The sequence below is a fragment of the Spermophilus citellus genome (assembly GCF_964194105.1).
Source record: "Spermophilus citellus genome assembly, chromosome: 2".
Lineage (NCBI taxonomy): Eukaryota > Metazoa > Chordata > Mammalia > Rodentia > Sciuridae > Spermophilus > Spermophilus citellus.
In genome coordinates this window covers 236,839,163-236,862,014 of record NC_138183.1, presented here as the reverse complement: position 1 = coordinate 236,862,014, position 22,852 = coordinate 236,839,163, and the positions used below count along the sequence as shown (strand labels likewise).

The window sequence follows — 22,852 nt, the reverse complement described above, 5'->3', positions numbered from 1 at the left end:
TGTGCTACAAATAGTCTTATTCATTGCTAAACTGTTGGTGCTGATGTTTATTTAACCCTTAATGTTTGTTTAACCATTCCAGTGTAAGGCAGTACACACTTCATGGTAACAAGAGTGCTGATTGTTTCATTTAGTGGTATGTAATAAAGAGCTGAGAATAATCAGGAACTTTTGCCAGTAGAGTCAAAATAACCTGTTTTATAAGTCTGAGCAGGAGGAAGGTCTGAACATTTAGTTCCAGTTAATCGAATTGATGTGTTAAATGAGGACTTTGCTTTCTCTTATAATCATAGAAAATTTCAACCAAAAGAAAAACAACTGCCTAAAGTTTAGTATATATAAAGCATAAAACTACATATTGACTTTTTTTGATGACTTACAAACGTAAATATAATCACATCTTATACACATGTTAATGCTTATATATAAGTATGTATACAGGCATGTGTAAAAATGTACATAATCTTATTTTCCATTGTCAAGAAATGTTTGTGATGAGAAGTAATATTGTAAAAGGAAAAATTAATCATTGTTGCATAGCACTTGAGCTCCTTTCCCTATGTTCCTTTTTTGGGGGATAAACGAGGAAGAATACATTTTGTGTGAATGTAGGTATATGTGTGTAGTGAATGAGGAAAAGGAGGAGATCATCTTCTCAGAAAGCATGAACTGTGCTTTACAAACAGCACTTGGATGATGAGTCTCTTAGTCTTGAGGAGACAGTTTAATGGAAAGCTGTCTAATCCTAAAAGGTTGTACAAGGTACATCCACAGTAAAATTTTAAGTACTGTGACAAAATAAATAATTCTGTGCTGTGCAAACTAATATAAAGGAAAATGAGTTTCTGTGGGGTAAGAGGTCAGATGGGTATGGTTCTTTAAAATAAACATGGTTGAAGAAGCATATAGGATATTCTGTTATAGCCATTGATCAAATATTTTAGTTCAAGAAATCAAGAAATAACAACACTTGCATATCTTAAATAACTTTTAGTATAATCTTAGAGCCGAGACTTCTGTCCTCTACCGCCACCTACCCAGAGTCTCTCATTTCTTATCTATTAAAAGTTAAATTTTTCTTTGGTCAAAAGTCTTAATTTTTTTTTTTTTTTTTTACTGTGTCCAAGACGTCTCAGATCAGTTCTCTTTGTTCATACAGAAACACCATTTGTGATGTCAGACCATTTCTTAAAAAAAAAAACAAACTGTTAAGATTTCTTTTGCATTAAATTATTTGATTTTTATGAAAAACAGTAAATACTTTTTGAGATTTCTTATCTGTGTATATAATTGAATGATTCTTTAAATTTAAGGAAAACAAACTTAAAAACTTGTAATTAAAATGAAAATTGTACATATTTATGAGCTATCACATGCTGTTTTTAATGTTTCAGTACATTGTATAATGTTTAAGTTGGGGTAAATATATATATCTCCTGAAATATTTATCATTTCTTGGTGATGACAATATTCAAAATGTTTTCTTCTGGCTTCATTGAAATATATGCTGAATTATCATTATTTATAGTCACTCTATCTTACAATACAATTCCAGAACTTAATTCTCCTATCTGATTATAACTTAGTGCGAATTGATCAACCTTTCCATGTGTGTCCCACCTTTCTACTCTTCCCTGGCCTCTCAAAGAATTTTATTCTTTGGTGTATCTTTTAAATTTTCTACTTTGTGACTCCATTAAAAAAAAAAAAACAAACTAATTTTGAAGCAGAGATTCTGAAATTACCACTTTTCTAAAAATATCACGTACAGCTGAAACTTAATATATCGAAGCATTTTTTGTTCTGGAGATGATGCATATTTTCATAAAGATGTATTTCTAAATGAAACAGCACTGAGGCTTCTGAAATAGGGAACCTTTCCAAAACAGGCTGTGGTTGCCTGGATGAAGAATATTAGGTTGCAACACTCAAATAGGAAATCTTGGCATAGGAAGCAATTGATGAAGGGCAAATGTCTGCAGTCTAACAGAGCTCTTAAAGGCACTTGCGTGGGCCTGCCCACAAAGCCTTGCCAGTACCTCTGATTAAGTGCCCTGTGCTCTGTAGTGTGCTGAGCCATGCTCACACTTCCATTTTTGATTCTGTTCTGCATAACACATCTTTGTTTTGTTTAATATTTTTAGTTGTAGTCGACACAATACCTTTATTTATTTATTTATTTATTTATTTATATGTGATGCTGAGGATCGAACCTATTGCCTTGCACATGCTAGGCGAGCGTTCTACCACTGAGCCACAACCCCAGCCCATCTTTCTTGTTTTTAATCTTCTGTAATTGCTAGTTGTCATCCTGGTGAGGACTGCAAACTTTGCTCAGGTCATCCTGATAATGAGCAGCTTTGTGGTGTTTTAAAAATGAAGTTCATCAGTATTTTAAAACTATCAACTTATTATTTAGTATCACTGTTAGTTCTACCAATACTGAATATTTTATAACTCTAATTTTATAAAAGTTTTTCTGTCTTTTCTATTAGTGGACTGTGGAGAAAGTTGATATTGGTTTGCATTTTGTAACAGTAGAACTGAATACTGAAGAGAGGCTCTTTCCTCCTTATAATATAGATACAAAGTTTTCTTGGCTGATTTATTTAATACTCTTTATAAACAAGTTTCCTTTTCAAAGCAAGAAATAATTTTGTTTCTAAAAAACGATTCTACTGAGAAAACTTATTCTAGTCCTGTTTTTTTTAATTTCTTTTTTAGTTGTAGATGGCCACAATATCTTTATTTATTTACTTATTTATTTTTATGTGGTGCTGAGGATCAAACCCAGGGTCTTACACCTGCGAGGCAAGTGCTCTACCACTTAGCTACAGCCCCAGCCCCTCTAGTCCTCTTTTTACAATCTCATAACTTCTTAAAATAATTTTAAATGGGTTTATGCCATTTGGGAGAGAAGAAAGAATCATTGAAACAAACTTACCTGATGTATGCAGGTCCAAAAGAGTTAGAAGTCGTAGTATTCAATCACAAGTAAAATTTCTGTAGTAGATACGTATTTATTCAGTTAATTCATTTTATTTTGATTCATTTAATTTGAGGTGTGTTTTTAAAAATATATTTAAAAAAATTTTTTTAGTTGTAGATGGATATAATATCTTTATTTATCTATTTTTATGTGTTGCTAAGGATTGAACCCAGTGTGTCGCATATGCTAGGCAGGCACCCTGTCGCTGAGCCACAACCACAGCCCTTGAGGTGTATTTTAATTTTAAAAAAGGTACCATCAATCTACTTAGTGTTGTAAACATTGGATATTTGTGGTTTTTTTGGGGGGGACTTTTATTTTCTATTACAAATACAGAATTTTGACTTTTGGAAAGAAGGAAACTAATTGAAACTAGTTAAGTAGGTGTAAACTAGGTGCTCTGTGAATGAGGTCTGTCACTCTGTGGTGTGTATGTATCATTTGTGTATATGTTTGTACATACAACATTTTGAGGAGACAGGACCCTTTATGATCCTTAAAGGATATACAACACTCCCTCTCCCCAGTGGTGAGATATATAAAGCAGTTCCATTACTAAATTTGAATACAAAGTATTTTCCCCTTCAAATGAAGAGGGCTACCTGTGCATTCCTTTTTTTTTTTTTTTTTTTTTTTTTTGGAGGGGTTACTGAGGTTTGAACCCAAGAGGCTTAACCACTGAGCTACCTCCCCAGCCCTTTTTATATTTTATTTAGACACAGGGTGTTGCTGTATTGCTTAGGGCCTCACTGTGTTGCTGAGGCTGGCTTTGAACTTGGCAGTCCTCCTGCCTCAGCCTCCCAAACTGCTGGCATTACAGGCGTGCACTACCACACCTGACTTCTTTTTCATTTTCTTTCTTTCTTTTTTTAAATACTGCCTTTAAAATCTAGAAGTGTTTGCTATAATTTGTTCTCAAATCATAATTTATAAATGGAAAGAGATGGTAGATTACTCTTGGAGAGTTAATAAATCTCACAAGTTTTAGTAAGCACAAGTTAGAAATTAGTTTCTTTCTGGAGCATTAGCCATTCCATAGTTATTTTGAGAACTATGTACTCTAGTCATGAAGGCCAAATATGAAAACAAATAATGAGGAGGGAGCAAAGAAAAAAGTCGCTCAAAGAAGCTCAGCTCACCATTACAAACCAGCCCAGAGTGCCAGATTATAATGATTTAAATCACTAATGAATTTCTTGTTATTTGGAAGAGATTTTTTTTTTTTTTTTTACATTGAGGGTAGTAATTTTCCAGTAGTCAGATTTTAATGAAAGCATTTACTCATGTAAATTGGAGTTTTATTTTTACATATTAGTGCTACTATTTTGTTTTAACTAAAAATAGTCACCCTTTTCTTTATATTTTCTCATGAAATCCTTCAGAACCACTTCTAGAAATGATATGATTTTGCCATAAGTATTTTGTTTTCTCCCCCATCTAGTTTTTATGAAGTAGTGCTAACTCTGCCTTAATTTGATTTGGCATCCCTGCAATTGAACATTTGTAAGTATCTTGTATTATGGCCCATCTGGGTTGTCATAGAAACCAAAGACCTCCATCCTCTTTCCTCTAGTTAAAAATGGAATGCAAACAGGGCTTCAAAGTGACGTTTTTCTAGTACGAGTGACAGCCCTGTGAAGTGCAGAATAGAAAGGTTTCTTATTGGTTTTGTTCTCCCATGGCCTATCATACCAGTTAACTCTGATACGCACAGCTTTTCTCTTGAAAATCTGGCAAGATACTAATGGAATTTTTTTAAATGTAAGCATCAGAAAGAAGAAAAGAGTATAGTTAGTCCTTTTCCCGCTCTTATACAAAAATTCAGTGTGAGGCAGCAATGTTTTATTTTCCTCCCTGTTATTAGCTTATATTGAAGCCACAGGACACATGGCAGAAGTACCAGTTAATAACTACAACTTGAACTTCCAATATTAGTCCTATTATTTATTTCCTAGGTTGGAAAATGTGGTTTTATTTCTTCAGAACCTATAGACCCATTGGTTTAGTACATGGTAATAATTTATCACAACAGAAATTTGTTGTTATGGTACTATCTAATGGACTGTCACTGGACCTGGTGACAGAACATTTTATAACCCCACTTCCATCCAGTCCAGTAGTTAGAGAATCCTTGACTTTACCTTGATGGTTTTCCCCTTCAGCTTCTCTGCCAGAACCACACAAGGCTTTAAATCTGGTGATGTTTCTGCTTTGGAAGCAGATATGCTAGTAAGTTCTAATATATTATTTCATTTGTAGTAGTAAAATATCTGGGGGTTTTGGTTAAGACTTAAACTGCTATTGTAGCATTACTCAAAGTTTAAAATGTCAAATTCTTATTTTGACCTAGTTTTGAGTATTTCTAGTGACATAGTAAGGATCTCTGAATGAGAAACATGTAATGGAAAACTGATTCAAAAAAGTTTATATCCTAGAAAAAATGTTTTGGAAGATTAGATTTAAATCATCATTAGACAGTTTTTGATCTATTTACTATTTTTCGAAAGGAAAACATTATAAAATCTTTAAACAACATCTACAGTTTGTTAACCTAGTTTTTGGTAATTGTGTGCTTAGGTCTCTTTGTTCCACATTTTAACTAATGGTCAGCAGTTATTTTCAGTTGTGATTTTCAAAAGTGTTCTGAGTATTATTATATCTTGATAAAAGAGACCCTGCAAGTCCTTAGCATATGAGAAAGAGGTAGGATTTAGCTGCTGATATATCAAAAGGTAAGAGAATATATTTTCTAAATAACACTGTATTCCTTGGCATATAGTGTCGAAGTGAATAATTTGTTTTCATAGCATAGTGTGGGAAATGATGTAGCAGTTTCTTTATGCTAAATATGTTACTTTCTTCTTTACAGTTTGCTGCCTTCACTTATAATTTTGCTGGTGCTTTTTTTGTTTTGTTTGCAAGTATCAAGCAGTTTGAGAGGGCTAACATATAAGCTTCAACTTTCCAATTAATTACAAAATTAGAATCTCCTCTAGATCATTATTTTCACTTGTCAATGTCTGTTTAATAATACTAGAAATGTTGCTGGTTGTTCAGTAAATGTCATATCGTTGCCAGCCTTGCAGAAAGATTGTGGCTTTCCTTCAGCATCGTAGACTGAGACAAGCCTTTCTGTTCACCACTGCATGGCTCATCCCCAGGCAGAAAGCAAGGATGTTTATGTACATTGGGAACAGGAGAGGCTTGAACAAAGTAAGATGTGATGAATTTCTCACTAAGATACAGAAATTCTCATGAAGGTCTCAGTCCCTTCCATCCCCGAGCTTTGTCAACACCAAATAATTGACATAGTATTGGGTCCTTTCAAATTTTTGTTTTTAGGTGTATTTCTGCACATTATTCATATAGTTCTTCCTCTTCTAACTCCTAACTTGTACATTTTTTTTAACCTCTATGGATAGATTTTTTTTATTTCCTTTTTCAAAATAAACACATTTTGAAGCACATTAGAAACAAGGTGAACTCATTCTACATTCTGTTCTCAGTCTTCTTAAATGTAAAGAATAGAGCCCAATAGAAGTGCATAGTGTATGTATAGGGTTTTGATTTGTTTGTTTTTGGTACTAGCGATTGAACCTAGGCGTGCTTTACCACTGAGCTACATCCCCATCTCCAGCCCCCTTTTTTATTTATATTTTTTATTTTAAGACAGGGTCTGTCTAAGTTACTTAGGGCCCTGCTTAGGCTGGCATTGAACTTGTGATCCTCTTGCCTCAAACTCCTGGGTCACTGGGATTATAGATGTGCACCACCATGCCCAGTTTATGCATGCCTTTTCCTTGAGTACATATTAGTTTATCTATTTAAAGGTCCTATAATCAAGATCCTATCACAGGAATTTGCCTTACTCCATTTCCCCAAAATAATATTTTAATTATTGATTGCCCATATTTAATTCTTTTTATTTAATTTTTTAATTAAAATTAAGTCCTTGGGTTTAGCATTGCTCAAAGTATACACTCTGCAAGGTTTGTCTTCTGTTGATGACTCCATTTTCTCAATTTACTGTTCTCTTCTATGCATAGCTTTTTCAATCTTCCAATAATTTTGTTTGTTGATACTCTATAAGAAGCATAATCGTTCTTTTGCATATGTATCTCCTGTAAAAAGGTATTTAAACATAGATATGCACAGTGGGTGTAGGTGGTACATACCTGTAATCTCAGCAACATATGGAACTGAGGCAGGAGGACCAATTTCTAATACCACCATCAAAATAAGGGGAGGGGCACGTAAACTTATTTCTAATTACATAACTACATTTCTAATACTATATAGTTAGTAGACATATTCATTGAATACTGTCTTCCAATATTATTCTGCTCTCTGTTCTATTCATGGCGCTAACATCCTTTCAAAATTAAGATGAGGAAATGATTAGCAAAAGAGCAAGCAAATTGTTAGTTGTGGATGAATCAAAGGATGTTTCGAGAACCTTTCCTAATACTGCATTAAATTTGTATGCTAATAACACAGACAGAAATCCAGCTAGGAATAAGTTGCCAATCTTTAAAACAAAGAAGACCAGAATAGTTTGTATACTTTGAGCAATGCTAAACCCAGTTCGTACTGCTATCCTCTGGGATTCAGTAATCTTTTTAGTCTCTCTCATATATATACACATATATTCCAGGGTAGCAGACTGATTGCTGCTGATGGCATTAAAATATTTTGATAGGAACAAAGCTGTGCCTCCTCATTCCTCACGAGCCCAATATTCAGAGATGACCTGTTTGTACACGGACCTGTGGTGTATCTCTTCTTGGTGCAAGAGCAGTAGAATAAGGTCTGCCTCTAGTTGATTGAAGTGGTAGTTTTAAATTCCAATAAGAGGTCCTATTACCAGTGAGGGAGGTTGAAATTGCAGAATGAGTTTGCAGCATGAGGCAGGTCTGCCCAGCAGCAGGTTGATTTGCACTGTGAGACAAGCAGTACGCATAAACAGATGGCCCAACAATGAGTCAGAGTGGCATATTCTGAACAGGTAGTTTGGCTTTTGCCTGATTCTTTTTTTTTTCTTCCTTTTTACCTTTAATTAATTAATTAATTAATTAGTGTGTGTGTGGTGTTGAGGATTGAACCCAGGGCCACACACGTACTAGGTGAGCGCTCTACTGCTGAGCCACAACCCCAGCCCTTGCCTGATTCTTAACATGATTATAGAGTGGAATTTTAATCTGTCTGCCACTCTGAAAACAAGCATTTAGTGAAAGAAATTGTCTTCATTGAGATATGGAAATCATGCATTATTAGGTAGAAGAGAAGTCTGCCTGTCACTCCATGTGGACACTGAGAAACCAACATCTTTGGGAGCTGTTTCATGTAGGCATGAGCTGGCTTTTATCTTTTGGCACATGGTCATTCAGTATCATTCTGCCGAATGCTGTAACATGTAATGTGCAGTAAGAAAGTTAAAATGATGTCTTGGATATTGTGGTTTTAAGAACTATTGACCCTTTAGTTGGAAGCACAGTTCTCATGTTTAGGTTAAGGAAAACATTGTTTAAAAAGGATACTATGGTGTTAAGTGTCATAAAAATATATATCAACATAAGTTTGTGGTGGTTTAAGCAAAATAAAAATATTCATGAAAAAGTACTTCAATTTCCTACATCAAGTATAGGAACAAAGAAGAATGTAGTAGAATTCCCAGATCTTAATTTCTGATTATCAGATTAGTTGTATCATAGACTGACATCCTCAGCTCACACATTTGTGCTCAAAGAAAGTAAGTAATGAGCAGCATTGTAGGGATAACTCTTAACCTTCCTTAGGGATGTGGTTATGGATGTGCCCAGAAATACAAACTATACCCGAGGTAGAAGCCTTACTCAAGATGCTATAATGGCCACGTATGCCATTGGTTAGATAGAGGTATAAATATAGCTACCTTTTGTTTCCCATTCAAGATTAACTGTGTAAGCACCCACTTCCCAAGGTGGCTTTCATTTTGTCTGCTCAAGCATGTACACCTGGCCTTTGCCCAGGATAGAAAAGGCACCAATCTACCTTTGTACATATTGAAAGTAGTGTTCTAAGCACTGCACTAAAAAATCTAGGAAAATTATTAATGGGAAAATTTCCTCTCTCCCCCCAAAAGAGAAGTCATTTATATGTCAAGAAGTATAGAGATAGACTTAGTGCTAGTTCTTAACCAATTTTTTTGAGTTACTGAGTGATATATAAAGAGAAATGCTTGAGCAAGTAAATTATCTTCACAACATGTAGTTTGTAGATATCTTTGTGATCTGATTCTGATACAGATCCTCTTGTAATTGTGTTACACTATGAACTTTAATATTGAGTTCTGTATCCTGTATTTCTTATAGGATGCCACATTATCAAAAGTTAGCAAAATAAGAAGTTTGCGGTTTTGATATTGTAAAGATTAGCAGAATATGTTCAGATCATATTTGGTTTAAATAAGCTCCCATCATTTGTTTGCTGCCTTCCAGCTTTATGTTTTTGGTTTGTTTTTGTCTACACATGTATAATTGAACTGAATATGTGTGCCAGTAAGTAACAGAGCTGCGTTAAGCTTCTGCTTAAGTCTGCAGTATTAAAGTATTCCTTTTGTTGCATGTGCTGGTCTTGCAGACTGTAGAGCCTTATCAAATGCAGCCAGTTGGTGCTGCTGGTATGAAAGCACAGGGAAGCTCTCATGTGGAAGGTTAATGGAGCGTAATTATAAAGAAAAATGAACTGCTCAACCACTCTATCTCCCTCTACCTGCATCAAGAGTGACAAGTGCTGTGATCTTTTATAAACCCTGGAGCAGAGGTTTAACCATCTAAAATTATGACAGTATAACTGTCACACAAACACCCTGTGAAGTATAGGTATGCACCCCTATGTAGGAATGATTCCTTCCTGTTACAGGGAGCCTTGGTTAGGAAAGGAATACCTTCAAACACCAAGAAAAGCTGCTTGTTAAACACTGTACTTTGTGTCACTTCTCTCCCACTCAGTTTGTTCCATTTTCCTTTCCTAAAGGTGCTTTCTTCCCTCCGATTAGTGGCAAAGCTGACAGCCTGCTTGTGAGTGGGTCCATTGCACCATATCTATCAGACAACAAATATGCCTGTTTTCCCCAAGTGGGTCCATCACACATGCTCTCACACCATCCTTAAATCAACTGGATTTATTGATTTATGGTGCTAGGGATCGAACCCAGGGCCTCACACATGCTAGGTAAGTGCTGTACCACAGAGCTAAACCCCAACCCTGGATTCTTTTAAAGGGTATGGAGATAATCATCTCATTCTCAGCATCTAAGCTGAGCAGACTGTAGGAAGCTCTGGTGCCAACTGAGAGTTAGGCTTTCTCCCAGGATTTCAGAGAGCAATAAAATTATGCACATTTCTGGGGGTACAAGGTAAAGCTAGATCCTTATATTGTTTGTTTGAAAGTATCTTAGAAATTATTTAGTCAGGAAAATATAGTTGAGAAGGATGAGGATAGAAAAAAGCCAGGGAGAGACATTCAAAGGGTATAATGACTAGACAGATCTGTGCACCTAGTGTGACACATTGCCAGTGAAATTGCAGAGTTGTCCTGCTACCCGTACATGTGAAGGGTGAGCTGAGCAGAGCTGGTTGCTAGGTTGTGGAGCTGGGTTGATTCAGTGCTTTTGCCAGCTCAGCAGAGAGTTGAAAATAAGGTGTTACAGAGTGATGCAACAACAGAACCCCTGACATCTTGTTCTTACAAAGCCTGAAACGTAACCACTCTTGGTGAGGCTGTGCTGCCTGCTGAGATAAGTAAATTCAGCATCACACCCATTAGGCCTGGAGAGACTAAGCGGAAGTGATGGCTGTGTCACTTGCACAGCGGTCCTACTGACTGAGCCCTGGTCGTGTGTGATAGGTGGGGGAGGGGCAGCAGGCTTCCTAGTAGCAGCTCCGAAGGTTGAGCGACTGATTTCAAAACCTTTTTTTGTGGCCTTATGTTTTTACCCCCAGTCCCTTTTCATCTTGCATATTGGGTTCAATCATCTGTACTCTATCTTCAAAACAAAACAAAAAATAGCCATATAGTTTTTATGCTGAGAAGACAAACCTGTTAGTGAATAAAACTTTTAAATCCAGCTTAATGATAGTGGCTGGTAAGTAAAGTTTGCTATGATTTACTCCTTGAAAAATCCACCAAAGCCCATCATTTTACTAGTCTAAATGTTGCCATGGCCAGCACATTGATTAAATTGAAATCGTTCCAGAATTGTAGATTTTTGCTAAGTTAGCAACAGACTCTAAATTGTCCATCATCTACTGTAGATGAGGAAGCGTATCATTCTTGTTGGGTTGGCTGTCTGTGTGTCCCTTCTCAGCTGTGGGAGAGGATGATGGCAGAAGTACAGGCTTCTCTCTGGCCTTTTTTTGTGTGTGTGTGTGTGTGTGTGTGGTGCTGGGGATTGAACCCAGGGCCTTGTGCATGCAAGGCGAGCACTCTCTGACCTTTTGAAGCAAGTTGTAAGAACATTCTCAGCCCTTCCAAATCCACAGGACAGTTTATAGGAAGTCTGCTTTTCAGTGGGCCTCATTGGTGTGGTATTCTACAGCCACCTCCAGCTGTCTATCCCTAATCTCCACCTGTCATATTTTCTACCTTTATTGGCTCCTCTGGGTTGTTATCCAGATTACTCTGCTTCCTTGGGTCTCAAGAGCCTGGCTTGGCTTCTTGGCTCTTTCTTGAGTCTAGAGACTGCTGACCAGTGAGAGACATCCCTCTCCCTTGCCCTCCTGTCAGCTCTAGAGAAGTCACCTCAGAAAAATTGGCTCCAGCCCATTTTTGTTCACAATAGTTTTGTTCACACTTGTTTTTCAGAGGACAGAGATTCCATATTCTAGTCCCCATTTTTCTATCAAATAACTGTGTAACTTTTGATTGGTTTTCAGTCATTGTATGCCTCAGTTTCCCCATCTGAATTGGTGACAGTTGCTTTAAACCATACCATATAGTTTTGATAATCTTATTGATAAAAGGGTGTGAAAATTTACAAGTACATAAAAACTTACATCATTAGGGAAATATATTTGTGGAAAATGATACCATCATTTTTCATTTGGAGTTTGTACTCAAAGTAGGAGTTTTGAAAAATTTTATGAAATCATTCATATGTTTTAACATTAATTTTTCCCTGAATCGTGTAAATAAAATGACTTTGAAGAATCTAGGTACTCTGAAACAAGAATCAGAAATGGTTAGATCTTAAGTGTTCTGGTCATATTCCAAGTCTGATGTTTGCAATTTGTTTACTGATTCCCTGGACAACTTCAACAAGATAGTTTTCATTCTTCAGACTTTTGCTGAATGGTTCCTTCAACAGCTGCTTTCTCCAGCCCTAGAGATAGCTGTGGTTCAGTGGCAGAGAACTGATTCCAGTTCTTCCTTTTGTTGGTTTTACATGATGAAGGGTTATCTGTAAGATGTTTTTAACTGTTCTGATAAAGTAGGCATACTTACAGAACATATTACTAAATTTTTCATTATCACCTTTATATTTTGCATGTAGTTGTCTATCTCCCTACATCCTCAGGTGTTTTATCTTGCCATATTGTATTCATTACTGTTGATTTTTATGTCATTATGTTGATTTTTAAGTTGCTTTTTATGTCTCTCCATTAAAAGTCACTGGAGTCGTACCCCATGGTAAAATTGTGATTGACCCAGAGGCCATTTTACTTTTCTGGTTATCTGAAATTATTCTTGACTCAAGGCTAGCACTTTCTCTGGCATTTTAAAAAATTTTCCTAAGTAATGTTTAATTCCATTGTCTTCTAGTAACTACAGTTCAGTCAGTGTAATTACTGTCTAGGGGTTAAAAACTGGTAGTCCGTGGGCTTTATCTAATAGCAAAGCTATTTTGTTTGACTCTCTTTGTTAAAAGCAGTTCATTCATTAGTGATTTTAGATGAGGCAGTTCCTCTCCAGCTGACCTTAGTCCCCATTACTTGCTGTTATCTTATATCTGCCTGCTTCATTCATGTGTGTTACCTGCCTGGTAATAGATTACTACTATTCAGGCAAAAGGTAATCATCAGTTTACATGTTCATGTGAATAAGTCTTCAACCACTGAATGCAGTTGTTCTTCAGTGATTTAGCCTCTCTGTGAGATGTTAGGATCATTGTTGTAAGCATTGGTTTTCTTTGTACAGTGCTGGAGGCGAAAGGTGTACGTTGTGATTGCATTCTTTTTTTTTTTTTTTTAAGAGAGAGAGTGAGAGGATAGAATTTTTAATATTTATTTTTTAGTTTTTGGTGGACACAACATCTTTTTTTATTTTTATGTGGTACTGAGGATCGAACCCAGCGCCCCGCGCATGCCAGGCAAGCGAGCTACTGTTTGAGCCACATCCCCACCCCGAGGCAATTGAATTCTTGCCATCCAGTGGCTCATAGAATTTTAACAGAAAAGATTATTAGAGAACTATGGTAAAGCTAAGGCTAAGATTGAATAAAGAATTCACTGGAGATAATGAACCTTGTTTGGCGATAGGCCTGACTCTACCCCTGATTTGAGACCTAAGTCAAGTCTCCTGGGCAGACTCCCAGTATCCTTCTATCTTTTATTATTGTTTTGTTTTTATTGTAGTAATTATAGAATTGACAGTTTACTACATTAGACTGTATGCAAAAAAAAAAAAAATTAAAGAACCATGATGGTACATTCAGGCAATTAAATGTTTTTCAGAACTAAAAAGACATGCACTGTCAAGCAATGGAAAGAAAACGGAGAAAAACGTTATACTAAGGGAAGCCAACCTGAAAGCCTGCATGCTGTATCATTCCAACTATATGACATCCTGGAAAAGGCAAAACTATGGGGACATTAAAAATATCAGTGACTGTGAAAGGTTAGAGAGAGGGAGGGTTGAATAGAGAGCACAGAGGATTTTGGGGGCAATGAAATTATTCTGTATGGTGCTATAATGGTGGATGCATGTCATTATGAATTTGTCCAAAACCATAGAATATGTTGCACTCAGAGTGAGTCCTGATGTAAATGTGTACTCTGAGTCATAGTGATAGTGATATATCACTGTAGATTCATCAGTTTTAACAAATGTTCCACTGTGGTGTGGCATGTTGATAGTGGGGAAATGTGCAGGGGTGGAGATGCGGACATCTCCAATCATAATTATTTTGTTGGACGGGCGATGGGAATTCTCCATACTCCACACAGTTCTGAGCCTAAAACTGCTCTAAAAAATAAAGTCTATTAAAAAATATGAAGGGATTGATCTTATGTTCAGTACTGTGCCTTCTTCTCTTTTGTCCCTATACTTTTGTTGTATGTGGAAACTGAAGGTAAAGTAAAAGAGGGTGAGTTGCACCATTAGTATGGAAAAGTATGCTAGAAGAAAATTTTAAAAATCCTTTTATTGTCCATTTATTGTGGTCATTCCATTCATTCCACACACACATTCTCTCTCTCTCTCTCTCTCTCTCTCTCTCTCTCTCTCTCTCTTTCTCTCTTTCTCCCCCCACCCGTGTGTGTGTGTAAAAACTTTAACATTTAATAAAATAACTTAATTTTTTTCCAAATGCATTTTATTTATTAAGCGATTGTGCATTTTCTTCTGTAGTATTGAACATCTCTAATAAAACTTTTAGTGGTGATAATTTAAAACAACAACAACAACAAAAAACTTGCTCTGAAGCTTTGCAAGATGAATACAGGTTTATTCTGTCTCTGATGCAGAAAACTCAGGTTGAATACAGAGTAGAGCAGATTCTCTCATGCTGTGTGTCTTGGAAGATCCAGTTCCCCAAGTTAACACTGTCGTCATGTTGGCAGCCGCCTAGAGGATTGCTCCTCTGAGTTGTTCTATATGGGGTCTTTTCAGAAAGTCAACTTGTAACACTGTTCAACATTTCCCCCTTTAGGTGATTGTAACAAATTCAGCTACTAAAATTATGAATACTTTGTGAAATTTAGAGAGATTGAAGCATTTCAGAATCTCTTAAAATCTATATGTTATTATATCTGTAGTTGATAAAAATTGGTTTTGAGCATCAACAGTATGATGTTCAATATTCTTTTGGGAAAAATACTTTCTAATGAAAAAATTCAGTATTTAGAGATCTTATAGGAGTTTCTTTTGTTTAAATGTAAGAAAAATAGTACACTTCATCATAGAGTATTTTCTATTTGATGTATACTGCCTGACATGGTATATTTTTCTAATACTATTGACAATCTTTTTCTCTAAAAAAAAAATGCAGAATTGAGGATCATTAAAAGACACCATTGCCCTTGAAAATGACCCATCCCTGTCTTAATAAATGTATTCTCCATAGAATACCTCTTCAGCATCTGATTCTGTCTTATGTTTTTATGGAAAAGGGGATTCCTGCATTATCTCAAATGGTACCCAGGGGTTAGAGCAGGCAAAACAGTTTGTTTATCAAAACCCCATTCTATAAAATGATAACAGGGTTTTGGGTTTTGTTCCCCTCCCCCCATTTTTGGATCATCAATGTATGTAAATTGTATTTTCATATCTGACTTGTCAGGGACAGCTACTGTGCAGACATCTCCAATCATAATTCTTTTGTAAAGAAAACCACAGCAGCTTCGGGGCAGAGGAATGAAAATTTCAATAGTGTATGAGACAGCTCTGATATTAACAAGGCGATGCTGCCTTTTAAGTTGCAGGGGAAAGCCATGAAATGATGAATGACAAGCTGGTGGTATGTGCAGTAGCATTTTGTAAACAGTTACAGAGGGACATGCGTTTGCTGAGCTGGAGCTTAATTTACAAATTAATAGGCTCCATGTCATATCTCATTGTAATAAACACAATGATTCAGGTATTTTTTCGTGATAGCAAACAGCTACATTGTGCAGATTGTGGATGGTTTTAATTTTTTTTTCCCCTATTGTCCGCATTACTGTATCTAAGGTCTTTGCTGGGTCAGTTTACATTTAAATTGAACATTTATTTTATGCATTCAGAAATATGAACCACCATACAGGTATAAGAAATCTGAGCTGTACCTGGATCTCTACCCAAAGATATGTGCTATATATAATGTGTTGGAGTTTAGAGATAAAAAAAAGGCAACAGGTAGCATTCATTCATTTTCTTAATACTAAACTGTTTTTGAGCAATTCTCATTAAAAACGCACAAAAATCAGCTGAGTGTGGTGGCACTTGCCTATAATCCCAGCAGCTCAAGAGGCTGAGGCAGGAGGATCACGAGTTCAAAGCTGGCCTCAGCAAAAGCGAGGTGCTAAGCAACTCAAATGAGTCCCTATCTCAATAAAATACAAAATAGGGCTGGGGATGTGACTCAGTGGTCAGGTGCCCCTGAGTTCAGTCTCCAGTACCAAAATAAGAAAAGAAGAAGGAAAAACCATACAAAAAACAAATTTCATTTAAGCTATCATTGAAACATAGTGCAGTGGTAGAGTGCTTGCCTAGCTTGAATGAGGCTCTGGGTTTGGTCCCCAGCCACCCACATGTGCACACACACACATACACACAAAACATTTGATTAGATGTTAAAGGTCCAAAATATAATTGACACTGAAAATAAAGCCATTTAATTAGCTGTTGTTCTGAGTTGAAAGTTCGTATAGACAAATTGTATTATTGGTTACTATCCTTTATTTCCACATTGGCCTTAACAGTTTCTTAAGCACTCCCCAACATTCATTTGATCATCACCATTTTTCTTCAGCAAAGAGGACATATAGTATAGCTTAGTGCTTCATAGAAACATACAGGAATTATATGTAAATTAACTGTTTTTTAACTTTGCCCTCCTTTATCTTTTATTATAGAAAAATGTACTACAACTACATTCCCACTTGTACATGCTAGGCAAAGTACTCCACCACCAAGCTATATCCCCAGCATTTTTGTATGTTACGTATTGTTCTGTAGTTCTCTAGGGGTCATAACTCTCTTGCATACAAAAGAAGCTACCCCTTTCTTGTTTATTGCAAATTAAAGGTAGTCCCCAGGTTCTTAGAAGGACCCCTAGCTATAGGCAAAGTTTGGTTATAGCAATTTTAGCAATGTTTTATAGACATGCATATCATACTGAGGAAGAAGGTAAGACTGAGTTTACCTATTAGAGCATGGAGAACTAAGTAAGAAAAATGAAAACGGTGTTTCATTCAGTCAGTCTAGTGAATAAAGGGTGTAATTCCCTGTAGAGATGGAATGTAAGTCTTATTAATATGGATAAAAGATATTAACTTCTATGGAGATGTGTTATAAAATCCATTGATGTAAACATCTGTGTGTGTGCGTGTGCATATTGAAAGAAGAGTAAACCCCAAAGAATTTTTTTAATTAAAAAGGTAATACAAAGTCTAATCAATACCATGGCATAAGCATTCTCTAACTTCTGTTAAACGTCCATGCAGAGAATTTTGTTGAACTTTATTGAAAAAAGTTCTGATAGTGTGTACTGTTGCTGCTCCTCATTTTTATTGTACTGTACAAATCCCAGATACCTTGCAGAACTAGAAAATACTTTTTTCCCAAATCTCAAAACCAGGACACAAACCCATTTTGGTAGACAATATGTCCAGTTTACCATGCAAGATGTAGTGGTATATATATTGCCTCTGTCAAGGTAGATATCATTTTAAAAGGATATAGCTACTTGTCTAATTTTAACTCTAAAACTGAATCTCAAAGAGTTGGGGGAAACCTTCTAGTATCTTAAAAAATGAATAAAATGCAATTATTTTTATCCAAGTTTATTTTTTATTTTTACAGCCTTTTTAAATTTTTATAGCTTCTGCCACCAGTATTCCTCTTCCTCCTAGAATTATACCCTGTATTTCCCCTAGAACATTTTCTCCAGTAACTTCACTGCATATTCTCCCATTGAATTTAACTTATGCATTAAGGAAGGAGTTAATTGTGAGTTTATTGCCTCTTTTCCTATGTTTTTGTTCATAAAATGACATTCTGTGTTTTTGTGCATGAAGTGGTGAAATCTTCACTTATTTTTCTGTTTCATTTAAACACGTGCATTTGCTCTGGATTGTAATACTGTCACTAACATTATGTCAGTAATGCACACACTATTCCCAAGGGGATAATTGTGTGGAACGTCCTGAAGACCATTGTATCTCCTTCCTGCTTCCTCAGATTTGATGAATATTGGTGTTATTTATAAATATTGTAGTGGTTGGGTTTCAATTATACAGTAGAAAGACTTTTTTTCCTCCTCTGAGAAATTCCCTTTGTTTTTGCAGTGCTGGGGTTGAACATGGGGCTGCAAGCATCTAGGCAAATGCTCTACTGCTGAGCTACTTCCCCAGCCCCATTTGAGGAATTCTGATATCATCAACAAATATAAATTTCTCCTTATTAGTTTTTTCTGCACCGATAAAATTTAGTATCCCTAGTTTCATTTTGAGCAATTGGTAAGTCTGAAGACCTCGAAGTATTTCCCACTGCATTTTAGGTATGAAGATAAGATTTGTTCTTTACTTTGTGAATTTGTGAAAAATTACAGGTTGCTGTCACGCTCTGGTATGAAAGGTGAAGCTCGTATTTTCAGATTGTGTGTTGATTCATGGACAGAGAAGGATGAACTGTTAAGGCAGTACTGGGGGCCACACGTAACTCAAGACATCTTCTTATGCAGTACTACATAAGAAGATGTCTTGAGTAGGAGTGGCCCTTATAATTGATGCAAAACAGATAATGTGTCAGGAGTGGTGACGCAGCTTGGGAGGCTGAGGCAAAAGGATCACAAGTTCCAGGCCAGCTTTGGCAATCTAGTGAGACCCTATCTCACAAGTAAATAAAAAGTGCTGGGGATGTAGCTCAGTCATAAAGTACCCCTAGGTTCAGACCCCAGAACCACAAATAAAAGAAAACAAAAACTGATAATGCTGCATAGAGCATGGCGTGCAAAAACAGTGACATCCAGCCAGGGAGGAAGAGAAAGGGCCTTATGCCTAGAGTTCCTTTTAGGAGAAATATTCTGAAACTTGTATGCAAATTTGCTGGTGAACATAAACTGTTGGCTCAATTGCAGGGAGAGGTGGGGCTGTCATTCTGTTTCTCCATCTCCTTCTCTTGTGACCAGTGCCATTAAACTTGGAATGATTGACTTAGATAATAGAAACAAATCCAGTATTCTGTTGTATTGGATCTATAAAATTTCGTATTTTTCTTCAGGATCTTTCTTGCTGTCATGTGAACATGTTGATAGTATCACATGAATGTCACAATATTGATCACCATGACTACCTGTCTTGGAAACTGACTAGAAGTGTCAGAGGCTCATGAACTCTTCTGCCTGAACAAGCCCTGATGAAACCCGATGGTGCAATGTCAAGGGAAACTGTGGCTTGGTATCATGGGTTTATGACAGGATTGAAGGGGGCCATACTCACCACCTTCAGGCCTGCCATATTGGCCTGTTATTGACAGAAAATACATTAATAAGGAGAGAAGATGATGAGTTATTAACTTTTTCTCCCTTTCTTCTTCCATCACTCTTTTTGGCCTTTTTCCCCCCTTTCTTTCTTTTTTGATACCAGGAATTGAACCCAGGGGCATTTAACCACTGAGTTACATCCCCATCCCCTTTTTTAATTTTGAGACAGGGTCTCTCTGAGTTGCTTGGGGCCTCTCTAAGTCGCTGAAGCTGGCTTTGAACCCATAATCCTCCTGCTTCAGCCTCCCTAGCCACTGGGATTATAGGCCTGCATCACTGCACCTGGCTGTTATCTCTTATTAACTTATTAGTGAATGTTGGATGGCCAGTTTGTGCATTTTAGCCTTTTTTCCAAGATGTAAGATAATGTTTTAAAATAATTAACTACATTTAAAGATCTCCCTCATATGTGAACACCATTGGCAATGCAAATTGTTTATGCCAGTATAACCCTCATTAGTGACCAGCAAAAGCCATGATTTCTTTGTTTCAAACACAGTAATGAATGTGTAGACTTGCCTGTGGAGACAAGAGGCCACCTTAAAGCTGCAGGCACTGGAAGCTCTGCTTGATCCTATGTGGCCAAGACTTCCATTGTGACTATCTTCTCTCTTGCTGCCACCAAGTACTGGTGCTGAACTAGATCCAGGCCCCTCTGAAGTGATGTGAGTGTAGTATTTGCCAGAGCCACAAGACTGAACTAGAGCAAGACAGGACTGTGGGACTCTAAAAAGCTGGCTCTGATACACAGCAGCTCTTCTTTACTAGCCAGCCCTGAAAGAATGTACAGGGCTCCTGTGCCCACAGAGCACCTCTACTACCCAGCTCATCCCCTATCCTGACTGCAGGCTGTGATGGAAAGCAGCAGTGTTGCCCCCAAACCTTGATTTTTAAAAAAATTCACAGACATGACTACACACGTAGTGGTCTTCTGATCTTCTGGCGAGCACAGCAAGGAGTGAGGGGCAATGCATTTCTGAGCAGAACTTTCAAATACTACAGCCGTCTTTTACAGAAAATTTCTCCCGATCCATGTGCTCTGACCTTCATTTTTTTCCCCTCTTCTTTCAAGGACCAATATAAGTTTGCAGGTATTGGATCTTGGGTTTCCTCCCCACTCACAAGTGCAAGTGTCTAGGGCTTTGTTTCAGGCCCTGGGGAGGAACAGTTGTAAATGCAGTGTGACTCACTTGACTCCCACTCTCTGCTTCTGGTTCTGATTGGTCGCCACCTTGCTCTAGCCATATGGCTGAAGAGTACTCCAGCCTGCATCTCTCTCTGGCTCTTCCCTGCTGTGGCGTATAACTGGGAGCAGGTTCTGGGCTTTGTCTCTTCCTTCTGGTCCACTTGAGTTAGGCAGTAAGTAGGAGAGCACACTGTGTTTCCTAAGGATGGCTGTAGAGGAGGAAAACACTCTGTTCTTTTGTGCCGGGTACAGTAATTATTGTTTCCTATGCTGTTTTTATTCAAGAGGGCATTTTGTTTGTTTCTTTGGCAGGTGTCACATTTGTGTTGTATTATTTCCTCCTGGTCTCTCTCTCCTGTTTTTGTAAGCATTCTTAGACTCCCCTTTATCTGCTGATGCTGCACTTTAGCTATCTTGCCAATGTTCAATGTCTGATCTGGGGAGGAGGACTGAGAGCAACTTTAAGTTATTATTTCATTTGTAAACATCCAAAAGTTACGGCAGGGTCCACACAATAAAATCTACATGTGATGCTCAAAGTCATCTGCAACACTGCTACTATTACTTTCTTATAAACTGTAACAGTTCAATTTCTCTGCCTTTTATTTTAAACTTGCAAAATAAAATTTTGAAGACTCAAGTTAATTTTTGTAAGTGTTCGATATTTTATTAGTTTGCATTTTAATTATTCCACAGATGGTTTTTGCAAAGACTTTGGACTCTGCATTTAAAAAAAATATATTTATTCAAAGAGGCAGTGATAGTAGAATATAATGTATAGGAGAATTTTTTTCTCCCCCCAAATTGGCCTTTATATGACATTTTAATTGTCTAAAGAGAATCAATAATGAAAACTTAAAAATCTCTCAAGAATATATTTTGTATTGATTCAAAGTTTTTTAAAATCCATTTTATAAATATTTTAATGTTTGAATATGTTAAGTGAGTAGTCTGCAGGTTTGAATTCTTTAAAGTGTGTGGGTGATGAAGTTGGTTGGAGCCATAGTAGAAATTTGAAAATTAATCTGGCTCTTCTGGTTTCATTTAATCCTTTAAACCTCTGTTGCTGAGCTCAACTAGCACTTTCTTTATCTCCATTCATAATCTGTACTGGAAAATAACAATCTTTTGTTTTCAGAAATAGTACACTGAGCTAGTGAACTCACTTAAAAGTGTGTGAGAGCAATGATGTTTATCCTTTCTTCCAGCCACGGGGACAAGGGAGCCAGACCCCAAATCTGGCCTCATATGGTTATGACAGCATATAGTCTCTGAGCCATTTACTCGTCTTCAGTCTTGTTTCTTCACACACACTGTGAAAAGGATGTGGACATTTACTCAGCAGCATAGTTCTCAGCGTAGAGTACAGTTGTGAACAAACTTCGTTCTATTGAAATGTATGACCCTAGGGCCTGGGGATATAGCTCAGTGGCAGAGTGTTTGCATGTACATACAAGGCCCTGGGTTCAATCCCCTGCACTGCAAAAAGAAAGAAATGTATTATTATAGTAATGAAGATAGCCAAAAACACACTTTTAAAAGTTTGAACAAGGTCTAGAAAATTCAAGAAACCTTAATTTTAAATTTTCATTCCATGTAGTCAAATTCCTAGACTGTCTAACCAAATGGATTTCTACAGATCCTGTTCTAGTAAAGAAGTTCTACCCAAGAGTTACATATTTCAGTAATTTAGAATGTCTAATGTTTATATTGTATACTACTGGAATCATGGTTTATTTGTTTTAAATGTGTTTAATGTTTCAAATTGGGATAGATACATGATATTTATTTGATTAATAAAGATTACTATGATTGAGATCTCTTATATCAGATGCAAAATAATGTGCCAATCATAGTTCTGAGTACTTTGTGTATATTAGCTCACTTGTGCTTGTAAGTACTTACTGTCTCCTCATTTTATATACCAGGACATTAAGGCACAGGTAGGTTAAGACACTTGCCCAACACTGTGTGGTTGATAAGAATATAAACTGAACTTTGAATTGAAGCAGTAAGATTCCAGAGGCATGCTGTTACTGCTGTGCTAGTCAGCCCTTCCAGTCTTACTTGCTAACCTAATAGTAGGCAAGAAATCTGAGCTCTGCGACACGATCTCTTAGCTGTTTTCTAAATCTGCATGCCTTAATTTCCCTTTATAAAAAACATTTCTTATACCATTGGTTTCATATTAATGATAATGACTTTTATGTTCTTTGAACTTCTTGTTTGTACAGTC

General features: G+C 36.7%; 1 protein-coding gene across 10 annotated transcripts in view; it reads left to right on the top strand.

Moving 5' to 3' along the window:
- PHF21A (PHD finger protein 21A) overlaps positions 1–22,852 on the top strand; it is a 198,057-nt gene that overhangs the window by 118,074 nt on the left and 57,131 nt on the right. The window lies entirely within an intron of this gene.